At 33.5% G+C, this 19,809-nt stretch overlaps 1 protein-coding gene across 1 annotated transcript in view; it reads right to left on the reverse strand.

Annotated features, from left to right (window-relative positions):
* The window catches only part of LOC123707113, a 55,412-nt gene extending 35,915 nt beyond the window's left edge, over positions 1-19,497 (reverse strand). Inside the window, exon 1 of the mRNA XM_045656910.1 lies at positions 19,463-19,497. The gene's annotated coding sequence lies outside the window, so the exon portion shown is untranslated. The remainder of the gene's footprint in view (positions 1-19,462) is intronic.
* Positions 19,498-19,809: the final 312 nt, after the last annotated feature.

Raw genomic sequence — 19,809 nt, forward strand, 5'->3', positions numbered from 1 at the left:
AGGTAGTTCATTCATCCCTTTACTAAAAAAAAAACAGTCGGACGGGAATCAATAAAATCTGTGAAGGCGATTTGGACTGTCCCATCAGAGTTAAATTTTTTCCCTTGCAAGAAGTTATCCAAATTTCGAAAAAAAAATGGTAATCTGTTGGAGCAAGGTCCGGGGAGTACGGAGGATGTCTTAGACATTCCAATTGAAGCTCTTCTAATTTGGTAGCCATCTGTTGTGCAGTGTGTGGTCTAGCGTTGTCGTGAAGTAGCAGTGGCGTGGAGCGATTGACCAGCCTAGGTTGTTTAGCCTCTAGCTTTTCCATCATGGTTTGCAATTGCTGACAATAGACATCAGCCGTAATAGTCTGGCCAGATTTAAGAACTCTGCAAAGAACAATACCGGCACTAGTCCATCAAACGCTCACAAGTAACTTTTTTGGGGTTAATTTTCGCTTGGGGCAGGATTTGGCTGGCTGGCCAGGATCCAACCATTGCGCTGAGCGCTTCCAATTATCGTAAAGACCCCATTTTTCATCACAGGTAATGATTCTGTTTAAAATACCTTTATTATTGTGCCGGTTCAGTAATGTAACGCAGCAGTCGACGCGCATTTTCCGGTTTGCTTCAGTCAATTCGTGAGACCTTTCTAGCTTTTTAATCTTCCCAAATTGCTTCAGGTGAATTAAAACAGTTTTATCACTAACACCGCAGCCTGCAGCTAACTTGGACGTGGTTAGCGATGGATCCGCTTCCACAATAGCCTTCAATACTTCATTATCAACTTGGGTCTCAGGCCGTCCACGGGGCTTGTTCTGCAGGTCGAAATTTCCAGAACGAAAACGTAGGAACCAAAAACGAACTGTGTTTTCTTTTGCAACATGACCACCATACACATCATTCACCCTTCGAGTCGTTTCCGCAGCACTAGTGCCACGGCGGAACTCGTACTCGTAAATAATGCGATACTTTAAGTTTTCCATTTTCTAAAATGAGTGACGCAAACAGAAGAAAAACAGAAGAAAAAAACAAATGAATGACGGTCATCGAAGCACAAATACATGAGTAAATAGCTGTACAAATTTGAATTTCAATTTCCTTACCAAAGAGGAGAACATCGTGATTAAAGTGGCCAGTACGAAATTCGCCAATTTCATATGTAAGCACCTTTAATATCAGAGATTATATAATAAGATCGTGATGTCATTTGTTTTATTAGAATGGCATCACCACAAAATATTATAGACACAGGTTGTAAGCTATCAATCTGTCAAAGTCAATTTGCCAGTAGTGCGTTGTGCGTGGGTTTTTAATAGTAAATAAAATTGTCTGGGAAAATGACTGACAACTTGGCTATTAATAATCGTAACGTGTCTTTTAAATATAAATAATATACGTAATATTCGCTTAAACGCCTATATCCCGTTCCATGGTATATACTTCATGTGTAGGTCGGGTGTCATGAATGCTGTCAATTCCGACCAAAACCTTAAAAAAAGACAAATATTTTTTTTATTTATTATTCGTTATTGTGGCCAGGATATCCTGTACGTTTTTATGGTATTTTATAGTTAACATAAATAATATATTCCCAATAAATTTCTTAACCTACATAGTAATAATACTAATTAGATAATTGAAACCTTTAACGCTGGCAGCGAATTGCGATACATATTCGTTGAGCATATATATATAGCATAGCATCACATGAATAACATGCCATTACTAAACATTAGCAAAATCACGCGATTTTCCTACACATAATAAACGTACCTACTTTCTATTAGCCCAGCTTTACAAAGCTTTGAAAGCTCCTTTTGTATTCATTATTTGGAGCATTTGGGTAATTTGTACATGGTGGAGAAATAGTATAAATACGAACTTAACTTAGATTATATAATGTCCCGTAAACACTTATATTTATGCAGACTGTTACAATAGAGAAAAGTGTAGTAGTGTGTGCAAAATTCAAGGCGAGAGACGCGCTGGTAGAAGGAATAAGTCGTAGCGACAACTCAAATTGTAACAGCCGACCTTTAACAATACTATAATATAAATAATATAATATATAGATGCTTTAAACGAGTAAAATATAAAATTCTCATCTTAAGACATGAAATCATTTCATTAATTGAATCACATTGTATCAAATCACATCGGTAATTTTTAGATTTATAAATTTATAAACCTCTACGAAAAAATTGATGAAAGGTCCGTATATATCTTTTTTTGCTTCGTTATTACAATTATATCAGATTGCATCACATTTTCTAACATTCTACGTATAAGTCTCTAAAATAGACAAATACAAATTTCGAAAAACAACAGATTAATATCACAAGGAAGCATATATCTCTATAGCTATAGTTATTGTATAATATACAATATCTAAATAATTACATAATAGACAAAAGCCAAAAATGGAATTCACATTCAAACATAAACTACAGTTAACAATTTATACCTACTTATATATATATATATATATATATATATGTAAAATGTTAGATGCATGGATCGTTAGTTAGTTAGTTAGTATAGTATAGTATATAGTAGTAGTTAGAAAAATTATTAAGAAAAGCGTTAGAAAAACAGCCGATAGTTCTTAAAAAAATCTTTTATAAGATTTTCTTTCTTGGCTTGGTTAAGTCTCGGGGTCGTTTTTCTATCACTCTTATAACAGACTGCCTTGAATATTCCAGTGACCATATAAAGCTTCTCCATTATCACTGGAACTCAGATCACTAAAATTTTCAAGGAAACTGTTACAATTTCTAATCTTGGTTCAATACTAAAAACTTTCACAAACGAACACTTAGATAAACGTGTCCACAACAACTTTTAATAACCTTCAAATTTATTTTCATAACTGTAACTCATTGTGATAATAAATCCCCTTAAGAGCTTATATAGATGATGATTGGCAATCTTGACTAAGGAACTTGTAATTAAACAAGACGCTTGGGAATGGTCAACATCGATTTGCATAGTATCAGTGTCTTATGGTAATTTGATAACAGCCATCAAAGTCAATTTTAACTATGTAAATTATATTAATTATTTCTGTATGCGTTATATCCTTACGCATGAAATTTGTATGGGAGGAACAATAAGAAGTTTTTTTGTTAAATAGAATATATTTAATTAATAAGTATTTGCAATCTTATAGGTAGTTCATTGAACACTTTAAGAAAAAGCATTCGGACGGGAATGAATAAGACATTGGAAGGCGGTTTCGAATGTCCCATTAAAGTTGAATGTTTTAGTTATCCAAATTCAAACGAGAATTTCGAGGAAAAAATGGTAATCTGTTGGAGCAAGGTTCGGGGAGTACGGTGTATGTCTTCATCGTTCCTATTGAAGCTCCTCAAATTTGGTAGCAGTCTATTATGCAGTGCACAATATGCCATGAAGCAGAAGTGGCAATGGGGGCATATAGCAAGATACACAGATAAAAGGTAAACAGAGTCAGTTGGAAAAACCTGGAGGATTTTACCCGCGAAGAGGTTTCGATCTACGGTACTGGATTTAGCTAAGATTTAGGATAACAAGATAAATAAAGTAATGTATAAAATGTAAAAAATCTAAGCTGTATATTATCTTTTTGTCATGATTGGAAATTAAAGTGCCTTTATTATTATTATTATGCCTTGCGTTTTCGTGAAGCAGCAGTGGCCTAGAGCGATTGATCAGCCTTGGTTGTTTAGCAGCTAGCTTTTCCATCATGGTTTGCAGATACTGACAATAGATATCAGCCGTAACACCCTGGGTAAATTTAGGAAAGTCATTAGTACCCCGGCACTAGTCCACCAGACGCTTAACTTTTTCGGGGTAAAATTTAGCTTGGGGCCCAATTTGGTTGGTTTTGCTGGGTTCAGCCATTGCGATGAGTGCTTTCGATTATCGTAAATGAAGAAATTTTCATCAAAAGTCATTCGATTAAAAATCCATTTATTATTTTGTATAATATTGCATTCATTGCTTCTCTAGGCCGGATGAAACGGAAATATGCCTAATCCTACTTCAATGCTGGGTTTACCGTGCCTAAGTTTGAGAGATTAGCATCATATATTGAGAGAACTACATCGCAATATGAACATACAGTATACCAGAATAAATAAGGTTGTATCTTTCCTTTGTTATAACATTTTATTTAGGCGTATTATGTTGTAAATATGTATACCAAGTGCATTTGTTTAATGAAGCAATTAAAATTGATACCTACATATTTATTAAAGTCTCAGCAAAAAAGAAAAAAAAAACTATTCGAAATGGCCACCTTTGGCTTTTATTCTGTTTGGCCACGAATCTATTTTAGGCACTGTTTCCAAGGGATATTTCACCACAGCTTGCTCCAAATATTTTTAAGAGACTTAATGTCGCCGTGTGGTTAGAGCAGGCTATGTCCACATTTTTGGTAAAGAGGATATTTCTGTCCTTTTCACTCTGCGTATCGCGACAGAAGACGTTTTGATCAATCAACTCTCTTTAATTGTAAAGATTGATTTAGGGCATGTCCTGTATATCGACGATACGCACTGAGCTTAAGGTCACGTTTTATTACGCGACAGAGTAGCGGGAGTCGACGAACGACGTTTCGACGAATTCTGGCTTTAACAGCTTTTGTAGTTTTAACCGCCCCGATGTTTTCTGTTCTTTGACAGACGACATGTTGCATCTGTATCTGTTGATAGTACCAACATATACAATACCATGATTTTGAGGTATCTGAAATATGACCGACGGTTCCATACCCACTTTGTGCAAGGCGATCACTCCATATTGTAATTCTATAATGAACACTAAAACGTATGTGAAATGGCGCAAAATCTAAAGAAGTTTTCAAAATAATATACGTGTTCCAAATTCAAAATAATTAAAAAGTTGCAAAAAAAGAAAAGTTTTTATGGACTAGTTATATTATCTAACTATAATTTCATGATATACCACACTGCAAATTACATTTAGATACCTTAAAAACGATTAACGAATTTCGTATTAGAGTTGAGAACATCTCTAATACAATTGAATTAAATTTACATTTCTAAAAAACGGTAGCCGTAAGTTGCGAGATTTAATGCATGATTTTTAGTGTATAAAGTATTTGATCGTAGGCTGTATCTTAATAAAAAATTGAGATTTTGTCGTCAGTCAGACAGAAGGACTAACTTCTCACACGCTCACAGCCCATAATTAAAAAACCACCTTACGGACAGTCGGAGATGATACTGAGAGCTGATATGACACATTTATACACTACATACACAGTCATGACACTCACATCCACCCACTCACTTATGCATTCATGCGCTTTGTATATAGTTAAAAAATAATATATGTGTAGATTAACATTAACGTAAAAGGGTTCCCAAAACCCACATTGATGCATTGTTATAATAATCACATTTTTATATTTATAACTAAGTTTATAACAAGTGGCTAAAATAAACTTTTAATGAACGCCTTTCTGGCTTCGTGTGCTCATACAAAAAAATGTAAGTCTACACAAGTCCAAAAGGTCCAATTATTTCGTAACAACCATGATTTTATTGAATATACAACATATATCATATAAATTCTATATATATAAACCGCGTATTTCAGTTTTAGAAATGTGAAAAACCAGCTCACAAAATCCTTGTTGACCTGATTCTGTGAGTTTTCGACGACGCTTGAAAATCAAAGCTATATATAACGAATCGTACAAATTTTACTATTTATTATATAGCACCCATTAAAATTCTATAAAACCGATATATAGAATATGTTTATATCAAATCGAACTTTATATAATAGACGATAAAGGTAGAGCGACGTCACTCAACACTCTTCTTGGAAGTCTTATCTTGTCTATCTTGTCTGAATGCAAATGAAATAATTTTTTATGCGTATCGGGATAACAAGAAAACATTACTGCGTAACAACTGTAAACGTTAATGTAACTAATAAAAGTTAGAAGTTCTTAAGCATAAACATAATTAACATAGTATATAAAATTATTATTATTCACGAAATGAATTAAACTATCATCAAAACCAAAACAATTCTAGGATTCAAAGATTTATTTTATCTTTTGAACCCTTTAAACGGGACTCAAAGTCGTTTATTAAGATCTGAAGATCTTAATCTATAACAAGCTACGGCTTGCGACTATATATAATATAATAATTGCTTAGTTTTCTTTAAACTGGCCTTATTTTTGGCAAATAGCCTAATATACTTCAAACTTGTCTTGTAAGACGTCCAAACCGTAGAATCCGTCGAACTATAAACTACCTTGCCAATTTGCCATTTCATCTTGATACATCAAGCAACAGTCACAATTCTTATAATTTAAGGGACGAATCTGAGTATGCCCATTAGTCTTTTATAAGATTGAAAGAGGAAACGTTTTCCTGTTTCGACATTACTTATAACTTTATCGAATTGTTCGAGAACATTCCCGGAGCTCGAAATAAACAGAAACAACTGTATATTCACGTAAAAGCAAAATGGATTATGTCGAACAATTCAATAGACATGATTTCTTACAGCGACGTCTTCAATATCTTTATTCAACAAGAAAAGCGACTCAATATGACTCTGCATATTATACATATAAATGTATATAAATAAATCCGTATAAAATCTGTATATTATATACAAATGTATATAATATCCATTTTTTAATAAAATTAGTCATTTTAACTCAAGTACGTCAAACTAATGCACTAATATGGTCACTAGAGACATCTCGCACCGACTCCAAGTCTTCGTCCACCGCTGTCTTCGCCGTATTCTGGGTATCTACTAGCCCAAGAAAAAACCCCCGATTCTAATCGATCTACAGCAGATTCCAATCATATCCCCAAGCAGGCGATTGACTGGAACCCGCAAGGAAAGCGGAAGAGTCGCCGTCCCAAGCAAACCTGGCGTCGTACAGTTGCAGATGAGGAAAAGTGGGCCGAATAACGAATGCGATAGAGCCTCACTGTGGACGCCCTTTGTACCTTCTTGGGGTTGGGGTTATAAGTCATTACGACAGATTTAGATTTATAAGGGTTTTTTTTCATAATATATACATACAAACGGATCGGAGGCTCATCTGATGTTAAGTGATATCACCACTTATAACCCTACATTACTCGCAAGTGCGTTGCCGGCCTTTTAAATAAATATAGCCTAAAACATGGTATGTGCCACATAACTTAGTTGCAACAACATAAAAGTAAATATAAACTCCTTATGAAAAATACATAGCAAAACATAGAAAGGCCCAAAACTAACTTCATAATACAGTAAATCAAATAAGGGTGTAAGGGTAAGTATTGAGAACCATTCAATTTAAATGTTTCAAATTTCAAATTATATTGTTTACCGGGTTTCAACTCTACTCAAAGTTGTTTGGAACATAAAATATTATATGCAAATATTACTTGACTGAATACTTTAATATTTATGCAGAAATATTTTTTGACATTTTGCCAAATATTTTAAGTTATAAAAATGTTTTTGTAATGAAACCGATGCCGTAATTACGGTGTCATACCCTTCATAATACCCGAATGAATAGAATAGTGAATGCTTTTATAATGAACTGGGACTATTCATAGACTACAAAACTGTCATATTATACGCCAACGCCCAGGTGTTGCCACAATTAAAATTAAGAGTTACGATTGCACTGTTATATTTCGCAATATGCTCTTGAATGCTTCCATATCTTTGGCATTTATTTAATTAAATAAGAGAGAATAGACGACTACCATCCATTTTTGTTGTAGCACAAATGTTGCTATCAACTATATTTATACAGATGTACATTTATAATATTGTATTCGATTTATAAAATTACCGAATTAAACAACATTAATTCGCGGTAAATTTAAATGTCAATCTGGCAATGTTTTCCTTTTTTTATCAAAACATTTCATATATATTAAGAGTTACAGTTAGTCGTTAGAGATAAGCATTATGATCAGTAATTTGATTTGTCACATCTTTGTTTATCGAATCGTTAAAAGATTCGCCGGCCGTACATAAATTAATGATATTTATTATTATTATACAAATATATTTAACATTAATTGTTCTATTTATGTTGTTGTTATATATATATGTTGATAATTCATCTTTAATTACTTTGTACGTCTATTTTAAATGTGTAATGCGAATAAAGTAAATAGCATCTAGTGAAGAATTCCATTTAATTACAATTTGAACAGTTTTTTTTTTAAATTGGAATGCTCATTACAATATGTGCCTTCCGTTTTACAACGACAATTTGGTTATGAAATATTAAGCGACCTTAGACCTAACGTTGTAATTGTTTTAGTCCGTACAAGCCTTTGTAAATGGCCCTCAAGGGTCGCTCAAGGCTTTCTGCCTAAGGAGCCAAAGTGTGCGAAAACAAAACCTACCTATCGCCTCCGACGTATGAAATTTCAAGGTACCCGTCATGTCTAAACCAGCATCGTCGGAGTATAAGATATAAATTTAATTATAATTTCCGCTCTGACCGGTATTCGATGCCCCGGGCGTAGTCTGATATAGACTAAGTTTATTTTATTAAACATGTTATATTAAGAAAAACACTTTTTGAACGGATTAAAGCTATGTATTTTTGCAAAAACTCTTTTAGTCGATACCAACTCCGGGGCAATAAATACAGATAATACAACTTTCTCTGCAACTGTGATACTTTTGACATTTAACACCTTTCGTCTTCAGTCACCGTGACCACGCACTCTGAAAAATACACGAAACGTCGGGAAAAAAATTAAAAAAATTTAAAATTTAGAATTATGTAAATAACTATAAGTTAAAAAAAATAATACATAGCTTTATTACGTTCAAAAAGTATTTTTCTCAATGTGTAAAAGCTATTTTAACAGAAGACAAAACATGTAATAGTTAAACATGTTTTCGTAGATTTAGTCATCTATAAAACAGTAAACTTTGCTCTGTTGTTAACAGTTTCCGCAGCGTATTTGTTTTAAGGTTTTGTATTAGTATTTCTTCTCACTTGTGTTTTTGAAAATACTACTTATGCTATGCTCGTCAGCGATTATGTAGCATTCTATTGGTGAACGGTTTTTACAAATAAATCCAGTAGTTTTAGAGCCTATTAAATGCAAACAAATCTTCCCTCTTTATAATATTAGTGTAGATGTAAAACAGATAAAATAATACGTACGTAATAACATGTATTTTTGCACTACTTGCCTATCTTATTTAATACATTCCTTTTTTCTTTACTCACAGTGGTTGCCTGGCGCTCGTAAGCGATAAGGCCGCCAGTTGATTTAATTATGTTAATTTTTATTTTTATTTAGTGGTGTAACGAAGTGTAAATTAAATAAATAAATAAAATTTCGTAAACGTTTCATCCAACAATTAAAACAAATTGATTAATTGCTTCTCTTTATTGTTTCAACAAATACAAGTATTATTAATGGTATAACGACGCCATTGTGATAACAATAAAATCGTCATAAAATATAACTCTCATTCCTCAGTCAGGAAAATTTAGCTGGATAAGTCAAGTTCATATTTTAAATACCAAATTCGGCTCCTTTAAAAATTTAATTAATATAAATTTGAAGGCGTACTTTGATAATAATAGCAAAGTAGATTTGCGTTTGTTTCAAGTTAATTTGGGGTTTACTTATTAAGATCTATGTATTCTACATCGCGCAAAACCTTTTTAGATGTTGAAAAACTGCTCATGGTAAAACAAAAGATCAGGTGGCCGATCAAGTGAAAGACTCATCATCATCAAAACTGTAATAAGAAAGGCGCTGAATAGAAACCTGTGAAACAGATTGTCCGCCTAGTCCTTGCTTACAATGACGTTCAGACATGACCAACCGGCTGAAGAGAAAGAGATGCTTTCTACCAATAATAGTAGAAGAAAAAATCTGTGACACACTGGTTGTACTGGATGTTTGTACTATTTATTATCAGCCATCGGTAACATGCACCATCATGCCCATCCTAACAGAAAACAAAAAAGCTCCGTTGTCCCAGTTAATAACCCACCCCGAACACAGAATGTTCCAGGAGTATTTAAAAGTAAATAAAAAGAATCCATATCACCTGCACGTCTGTCCTGTCACAAGCTGTTTCTTGAGGCAGTTTTTGCCGCACTGCCACTATGTGGAACCAGCTGCCCGCTGAAGTATTTCCGAAGCAATTCGTTCAAAAAAAGAACATACCAATTCATAAAATCCCGGCAACGCATTTACGAGCTTTGTGTATTGACAATGTGACTGTTCATGAGCCACTCATCATCACCCATTTGTCTCCTATTACTTAAATTATATTGTAGTTGCTTTGAAGTTCAGTGATTTTACTCCAGTTACAAAGGTTAAAAAACTCCTTTCTGCCTTCGAAGGAGTTCCAAACCTGGAGTAATAACTAGTCGCCGGTGTCTTTAATCATTTATACATTTACATGTATGTGAACAATATTAAGAAATTTTTCACATCTGTGTTTTGTCGCATTTAATCACAGTTTAAAGGGCGCGCATCTGGGTCAAGGGACGGGGAAATAACTTGGGACAGGAATAAATTCCTACCAGACTTAGGCCGCTCGCACATGACAGGTGACGATAAATCTAATAAACTGTTTGATTTCTTACAGAGCTTTTGGATTTAAAAAAGAAAAAAAAAGTGATTCTACAATCTTCTGTTTCCATCGATTCCTGTCCAGAGTTTGGGTCTGGGCCTGTAATAATAGAGGCGCTCTTATTACAGTCCACCGATTACAGCGATGTACACCGATTTTCATATCTCATTCATGATAATTTGTCAATCTAATAGGCAAGTGTAGCCTTCTGACACATACCATCGAAAAATTGGGGTCTCAGGCAAGCCGATTTTGTCACGTTCAGCGTTCGAGTGAATGTTAAATGCGCACATAGAAAGTTCATTGGTGCACAGCCTGGGATCGAACCTACGACCTTAGAGATGAGAGTCGCACGCTGAATCCAATAGGCCAACACTCCTCTAGCTCTGGATTAAGCTATACATGACTATATAATAAGCTATAATTGGCGATTCTCGTAATTAAATGAGTAATCAAATGGTTTGCCGTTATAAACGTTTTCACTTGCTTGTTGGTTAATTATGTTTCAAGAGTCGAGTGCGTTTTCATAGTATGTTTTACACAAATTTAAATGCATGCAATTCGTTTGCGGGAATTAATTGGAGGTTTTAATTTATTAAGGACGATCTCATTGGTGGTTTCTTGGTAAATGGCGATATGGAAACTAAGTGCCATTACTGTCTTCCGTACGTCAAAAATGTACTGGACTTTGATTTCGTTTTTGAATCTGAAGATTGTTCAACAGTGCTACACAACATTTCACTGATATAAGGGCAAAGATATTATAAATGGTTTGCCTAAATGATACAAGACCAAACTGTGGTCTTATAATATAATGTACAATCAGATCTGTGTACCAATTTTAAAATGTTGTGGGTGTATATACAATCGGGTTGGACGACGTTTAGTGAATTTAGTGTAATTGATTTGCTTCTACTAATTATAAATAAATTAAAATTACTTTATATTGCAAGAAATAAAAAGCTTTTTAAGTTTATTTTATTATAAAAATATATATTTTATTTAAGAGGAGCTTTAATATCACTCAAGTGACAAGGACAATGAAATATTTATAGCATTATGTTATAGAAATGATATACATGTGTGAAAATGACATGAGAACTTAAGACGGCGCAGTTCTAACCAATCGAGTAGCCCGTTGCCTCACGAGGGGATTTTGGGTCCGCCAAGCATCCGCGAATATAAACTGTCAATACATAATTATTCACAAAAAGAGAAATAATAAAAATAGCAAATAATTAACATTAAGGTTCCTAACTCGGCAAAAGTGCTGTTGCGGTGCGATCAACCCTGAAGTCTTCCTTTCGATGGTGTCCCACCAATCAGATTTTCTTTCTTTTACGCAATAAACACTAGCTCCTACAGTTACCTTAAAAGCTACGACAAGTCAACGGCTGAGCATTAGTCTATACAATTACTTTATGATCCGGGCTTTGGATTTCTATAACGCGTTTTACATGTTTAATATAATAAGATCTCTATCAGGCTATTACAGACAGGCTATTAAGGTTAAAAGATTAGTAGTGCCTGTCCTACGCTCCAAAGGAATTCGAAGTAGCCAATGCAAGCAATTACTATGTGACCTACGTATTTCCATTAAACCGTTTGCGGCGGAATGTTGAATATATTACAGCTAAAGTTTATCGTAGTTAAGAGACTTTGTAGGGGTATTATATTTATTTATCACTTATGTTTCAAGACACGGAAAAAACTGGATGAATGTTGCTCAAGACAAAGGGAAAAAGTATAGAGTATACTTATACCCAAAAGTAGAACAATCAAAAAGAAAATATCCAACTTATACTTACACTACTAATGCTCAAGTTATGAAATATAAACTAAACTTGTTGTAAGGATTCATTAATTAAGTTATAATAATAATGGTTCAAGATACAACAATAAAAATTCTAACTGATGTGGCATTTTATCATACAGTATTATGTATCTGTATTATGATCATTTGTTAATTAATAGGCAAATAAGTAATCAGCCTCCTGTGCCTGACACACGCCGTCATGTTTTTGAGTCTAAGGCAAGCCGGTTTCCTCACCATTACCGTAGGACAACATATAGCTTCCATTTAAAAAAAAAACCTTAACAAACTAGCGTGCTTGCTTCTGAAGTATAAGTGTTGAGACGGGGTTTTTGAACATACTCGAGCCGTTCTGATATTTGGTTTCGAGATTATGAACATTAAATTCGTTAAACTAAGCGTGAAATACGATCAGCAACTTCTTTCTAAAAAATACTTTTTGTATTATTGTAATATAATATTACATAAGAGGATTATATTCAAGATAAAAATGCTTGGAAGCATGCTGGTCATGCTCCACGGACAATTAAACTAGACAAAATCAACTGGTTGCTAATCTAACTATAGTTATATAGGTTTATATTTACTTTTATTTTTCTTTTGTTTTTAAAAAGAAATGACTTTGACGTAGCTCACACTGTTTAGTATAGTAGTTTTTTTTGTTCTAAATACATGGTATTCATATATTAATATCAAATCAATGCAGGTTGATTAAGGTTAGTCGACATCACAGGAGACCGAAGACCTGGCAGCTACCTCGGACAAAGAATTATTCTCGCTATTCAAAGGGGGAACGCTCGGAACTACATTCGGAACCTTACCTAAACTCTTATAATATTTTATTTTGAGGTTTGGTTAGGTTAGGTTACGTTAATTATATTAGTTTATATTATTTAAAATGAATTATCAGTGCATACAAAATAATGTTAAAACTATTTTTAAAACGTAAGTATGAAGCTTTAGACAATTCTTTTTAACTTGTTTTGATTTTCCAAAATGCCTAAATGAAATAAATGACTTGGCTTGACTATTTCAATAAATTTGTATATATCATCAAAGCCATTAGCTAGTGGGTGCGACTCGAAACCCAGAGGTTGGGCATGGGGTCTCGGCTTTTCTTTCTATATCCACATTTAACACATCGTGAGGAAACCGGTAAGAAAAACATCTAGATCGCCGGCGTATATCCGGCATAGAAGGCTGTTCACCTACATGCCTATTGAGAAAACGAATTATCCTTAAAAAGATACAAAATCTAAGGCCAATCGTGGCCACTGGTATTTATCATCAATTAACATAGAGGTCCAGACAATTTAAAAAAACCTCATCGTGACTGGCAGAGTGGATACCACCAAACCACGAAGCAGATCTCATAATCGCTGGACCGATCAAATATATAACGATATATTTAAATATAGACCGATACTATCCCATCATACCCAAGCGCAGAGGCTTGCCAAAGACAGGGGATAGTGGAGGAAGTTGTGCAGCGCCACTAACACGACCTTCAGTAACGAAAAGTGCGACTGAAGAAGAGCATAAGCCAAAAGTATCACTCAATTTCCAAATTGGTTAAATCAGATCAATAAGTTGTAATCAAAATAGTTTATCGCAGGATAAGAGTATCGATTGGGGCCCGGAACGTCGTGCAATGATAAAATTTGTACCGTTGCAGCTTTATTATGCAGATTTAGGCTTTAATGCACTAACATTAAAAAAAATATAAAAATACATCATGTATCTCAAAATCTACAAGTTCATTCATAGTTTGGATAAGCTTTAATATATCATAATATAATAAAAATGCGATTTAATGACAAACTACAATATTATTATATATCAGCAAGAGCAGTGTTAGCCTTGTGGCTTTAGCGAGCGACTGTCATCCTTGAGGTCGTAGGTTCTATTCCCGTCTGTACACCAATGGACTTTCTGTCTATCATGTAAAATAGACATGAAAAATAGAATGTTTCGACTTTTTGCCCGTGTAATTTACAAATTATCATGACACGAAATCTGAGGCCCAGACCTAAAAAGCTTTAGCACCATTAATTTATTGTATTTATCAGAAGGTCTGTCGTATATTGACCACACAGGTAATGCGATAATTAACTTAAAATTGTAATAATAATAATAAAATTAAAATTGTATTTTATTCAAGCTTTAACAGAAATATGTACATACGTGATGTATGTGTTAAATTTCTTATCTTCAATAAACGTAAAACGTGTTAAAGGCCCTTGAATAAGCAATCTCGCGGTTCAAGAATACAAGCACACCGATAATAGCTCATTACACCTACAAGATTAGTTCACAAATAGATTATGTACTGGCGTTTTCACATTGTTTAGAGGTATTGTTACAGAGGTGTCGACATTGAACATATACGATTTTATAGAATTTTGAAGCTTATTCAGATTTTCATATATGACTCGAAAACGTTTCAATACGTTTATGAATAATGTCAAAATATAAATGTGAAAATAATATTGAATTCATAAGAACCTAACTTATGAATTCAATATTAAGAAACCAACTTATGAATTAAATATTAGTTCCAACGTAAAAACGTCAAGAAAAGTGCGTACCAATTAAAAGGCCGGCAACGCACTTGCGGCTCGCGACGTTAGTTTCAGAAGTAAGGAGTTTCTTACACATATGAAACTACCTTTTGGAAGGGGCAACTAGACTTTTTTGAATAGGTTTCAAAAGTGCCATTTTAATAAGCCAAATTGAAATAAATGATTTGAATTTGACTTTGATGAACACAGCAAAATGATCACAACACAGAAACATGAAATCTGAGTCCAATACTGAGTAATTATAATTAATATTACAGATAATTTGAGTCAGGGAGACAATTAAAGTTTTTTTTTTATTAATACCTATTATATAGTAGTATATAAGTTATTAGTATATAATTTTTCATATCGTTTTTGACGGCGAGAGTTAGGCCCAGAGATTCGAAGTAAGCACAATTATAATTAAACGATCAATCAAAACTTCCAAAAAGCCACTTGTCAAATCTTGTTCGGCTAGGGCTTCGCAGTTTCTATTAAAACTTTAAGTAATTATAGCATTTTAATAAATGCACTAAAATGGACTGAGTAGTTCATTAGAAGCCAAAAAGTTTTAACAAAATTAATGTAAGCGTTTTTGAGTAACTCTTTTCTGTATGTCTTCTGTACGTACTGGATTAACTAAATGAATGTTGACAGGTATTGAAAGTCAATTGTTTTGTTTTAAATTAGTTTTTCATATCAGGTTTATGATTTAGTAAATAATTGTCATTTCGTGACAAATTGTGAGTGGATACAAACGCAATCAAAACGTTGTATTTACTAACGTGGACACAGGGTACATTATACCATGAATATTTTTTAATTTAATAGGAGGCAGATGGGCAGGAGGCTCACATAATGTTCAGTGATACCACCCATGGACACTGACATTCCCAGACAGCTCGCAAGTGCGTTGCCGGCCTTTGAATAATTGGTCGCTCTTTTCTAGATTAGAGGTACTGATACTTCAGTTAGTCAGGAGTTTGTGGAACGCTGGACGTCAGATTTCAATATTATTTTTAGTTTAATATTAATGTTGTACTATTGAGCTTTGTATAAATATTAAGCATTAACATACCTAGATAAATATGCTGGGTTGACTTTAAGTTATCATTGGTTACAACTCAACGGGCTTTGGTAGAATAATGCTTTGTGGGGCCATTTCTTTGTTACAACAAAGTTTGGCTTCGTTCTAATACGTAAGACATTTTTCCACATACCTCTCAATGCATGTGATATCTAAAACTTCTTAATACATATATGTATGTCATAATACGTTATGTATTTCAAAAACACCAATGGTGATGTCTTCTTGGTCTGGGCCTCAGCTCAACCCGAAACCAAAAGACAATCAGCTCAGAGGGTGTTTCCTTTCGAGGATCGGCCAACTAAGGCAAAGGAACAAATATGATTGCCTCACTCTTTGGATGGAAAGGTCATTTCGCGACAGTTGTGCTAGAAGATGAAAGAACAGTTACTGCAGACTGGTATGTCGCTGTTTTCGACAGCAGCGCCCTCGTAGCAGGATCCTCCTTCATCACGACAATGCTTCAGCACACTCCGTAATACCTTTGAATATTTTACTATGGCAGGTGTCGAGATAATGAGTCATCCGCCATACAGTGCTGACCTGGCGCCCAGCGACTTTCATTTATTCCCAAGAACTAAAGATAACATTTGAGGTATTCGCTTTACGAGCGCTGAAGATGCTGACAGCGTATGAATATACCATAGAATAGGGAACCACGGGAGGATCATAAGGAAGAATGGGCCCACTGCTTTTATCAGTGGTTCTATCGAATGCGACGATGTGTAGAGAGGAACGGAGATTACTTCGAAGAACATTAAAAGTATTGGCAACTTTCTACATTAAGCCGTTTTTCATTTTCTGAACATTTTCAGTGTTACCTAAGTAGGAGACCGTATCCTCTTATATTGACAACTTCGTTATATCGACGTAATGTTAGGATTATTTCTTTAAATAATTTTAAAGCAATTAACATCAGTTCATCAGAAGACTGTAAGACCGAAGAAAATGTTGTTTTGTTACTAGAATTTCCATGGCTTAGTTAATGAAGTCTAACGTAAAGATGTACAAATACAAAAAATTAGTACACAGTGTACACACGAAACAATTGAAACGTCTTTATGGCCTTATTTTTCGAAAAATGATCTACTTAATGCAACTTTACAGAAATTAATTAAATAAAGTTAAATTAGATAAAGTTTAACAAAAGGCTTTTATTATAATAAACATGAATACAAATAATACAATTATTTCATTTTACCTCATTACCACTAAGATTATTACAGAATTTCATTAATTGTAATAGAATAATTAGTGTCATTGTAATCGTTATTATATATTTTTATTATTATTGGCTTCAAATCTCTTCGAATCAATCATCTCCCGTGGTAGGGACAAGAAAAATATAGCGCGTAACCGAAAAATGTGGCGGTTTTTTTTTCCAACACCGATGAAGAAGTTTCACTTTAATATAATAAATCCTTTTCAACTTGATTCTTATATTGCTGTCGTAACTATTGTTCATTCAATACAATAGGTATTTTATATACATCATTAATTCGGCTTAGCATTTTTGTTTTAAAAAATTATAGTAACAAAAAGAGTCTGTAAACTCAGGGATATGACAGTATTCTTATGGTGTAATTTCTGAAATCCTTGAGTTTATTACAAGCAATAATAAAATATTGATTTAACTCAAGAATTATTTAAACTTTTGAGCACAGCATAAAAGCTCATTTGTATACCTATAATCTTCGTTATATTCACACTTGACAATTCCCAATCATATGATTATATTCCACTGTAGTTACATTCAATTAAAGATTGATCGATCAGCGGGTCACAATTTGTCGTATCATTGCCATCTAGTTTCTGTTAATTCTCCACTAAGATATTTCCGTTCATTGAATTTGTTAAGATAAAGATGATACAGAGCGTTGTTAGAATGGTAAAATAGGAATTAATAAAAGTCAACTGTTCTATATTTATTGTTATTGTGTACAGCTTGTTACTCAACAAAGGCCTCTTCTAAATTTTTCGAACCGTAGCGTTCTCTTGCGTTACAAATACAAATATTAATTAAAAACTATAAAAAGAATGTAAAAAAGGCACTCAAATTTCTAATAAAGACATCGGAACGTAACGTTAACCGTAAACTTGAATGGTATTGTTTTTATGTCTTCAACAAACCGTCTTTATTTACCTAACTCATATACTTTATAATATTCCAGCGGATTCGACAGACATTGTCCTGTACTCACGGCTAACATACAAAAAAAATATCAAATAATGTAAATCATTCTAAACCATCCAGGGCGCCATCCAAACGCATACAAATTTCATTCATTCAAATCGGTTCTGCTGTTTGAGAAGAGTCCAGTGACACGTACATACACACGTACAGTAGAAATATATATATATATAAACATATATAATGTAAGGAAACTACGAAAAATGAAATAGATTACAAGGTTAACTTTTCCCGTTAAAGCGAATTTGAATATTATAAAGAGCGAATATTAAGAATATACTATGTTATGAATAAAATAAGTGCGTACAAATCATTATAAATGTCACAGTACATAAATATAACGTGTGTAATCCCCGCGTTATACAGGGAAATGGTCGTGTTATACGAGCGACTTAAATCGCAAAATATGAAAATGCGTTATAAAAGTACCGTGTTATATTGGCGTTTACTGTACTCGATTAGCTACCCACCCGGGCTTCGCACTGGTCACCCGTAAACCTTGACAAATCATATCTAAAAGATTTATTGGTGACTGCTTGAAAATTCTAGGAATCGTTTTGGAGCCTATCGCAGGCAGGACTTTATTTTACAATATATCTAAATACCGTGATTTATTAAAATCAAACAATATTTAAGACACACTTCGAAACATGGAATGACATTCTGAGAGCCTGTATGATGTATTGATTATTAATTGTATCAAAGATTCACATTGATTTGCGTAACATTTTATAGTTATCCTAGGTTGGATAAATTAATTGCTTGATTAAAGCGTACTGATTCGTTTTAGTTGAAACTTCGAACGCGGCTTTGTTTTTATCGGTTCGGGAAGTCCAGGATTCGATTAACAGAAATTGTTTCTGTTTGCCAAGCATAAAAGACTAGTCTTCTCACTTTAACAAAATTATTAATTAATGTTTCATTAAACACTCAATTGGTAGAGATACATAACTCCATAAACATATTTGAATCTCTATTAAAAGCCTATAAGTTAAATAATTTAAAAAAAAACATTTCGACTTATCCTTAAATGCAAGCAATATGTATACAAACATAAAAATCAAATGAATGCAAAACAAAAATTTAGTGTTGTTTTCACTTCCTCATAAATTTAAAATATTATTATTCAAAATTATCTATAAGGTCTAAATTTATCGATCATAAATCTAAGCGTTTAAATGTAGTTTAAAGCAGCAACAGGTAACATTCACTCACCGTGAATAAATCCAAAAATAATATTCTTTTCACTTCACTGTTTGGATAGCTTTTTAATCACTAAAGCAAGAATTGTTTTATTTATTTTGCCGGCGCGCGCGTCTTCCCTGACGGCTACAGGGCAACTGGGAGCGATGCTTTGCGAGGTAGATTTGAGTCCTTTTACACAATAAGGCGTGGGATACACTGGTGATTTTTATTAAATAGGATATAATACAATACATGTTTCAAGCATATAACAAAATAAAATAGATAATTTTTATTTCCCAATTCATTTCGTGTAAGTAAATATTTATATCGATTTTACTTTGGCCTTTGCCAAAAAGGGGAGACAGCTACCTAAAAGA

This window comes from Pieris brassicae, chromosome 3, assembly GCF_905147105.1.
Source record: "Pieris brassicae chromosome 3, ilPieBrab1.1, whole genome shotgun sequence".
NCBI classification, from domain to species: Eukaryota; Metazoa; Arthropoda; class Insecta; order Lepidoptera; family Pieridae; genus Pieris; species Pieris brassicae.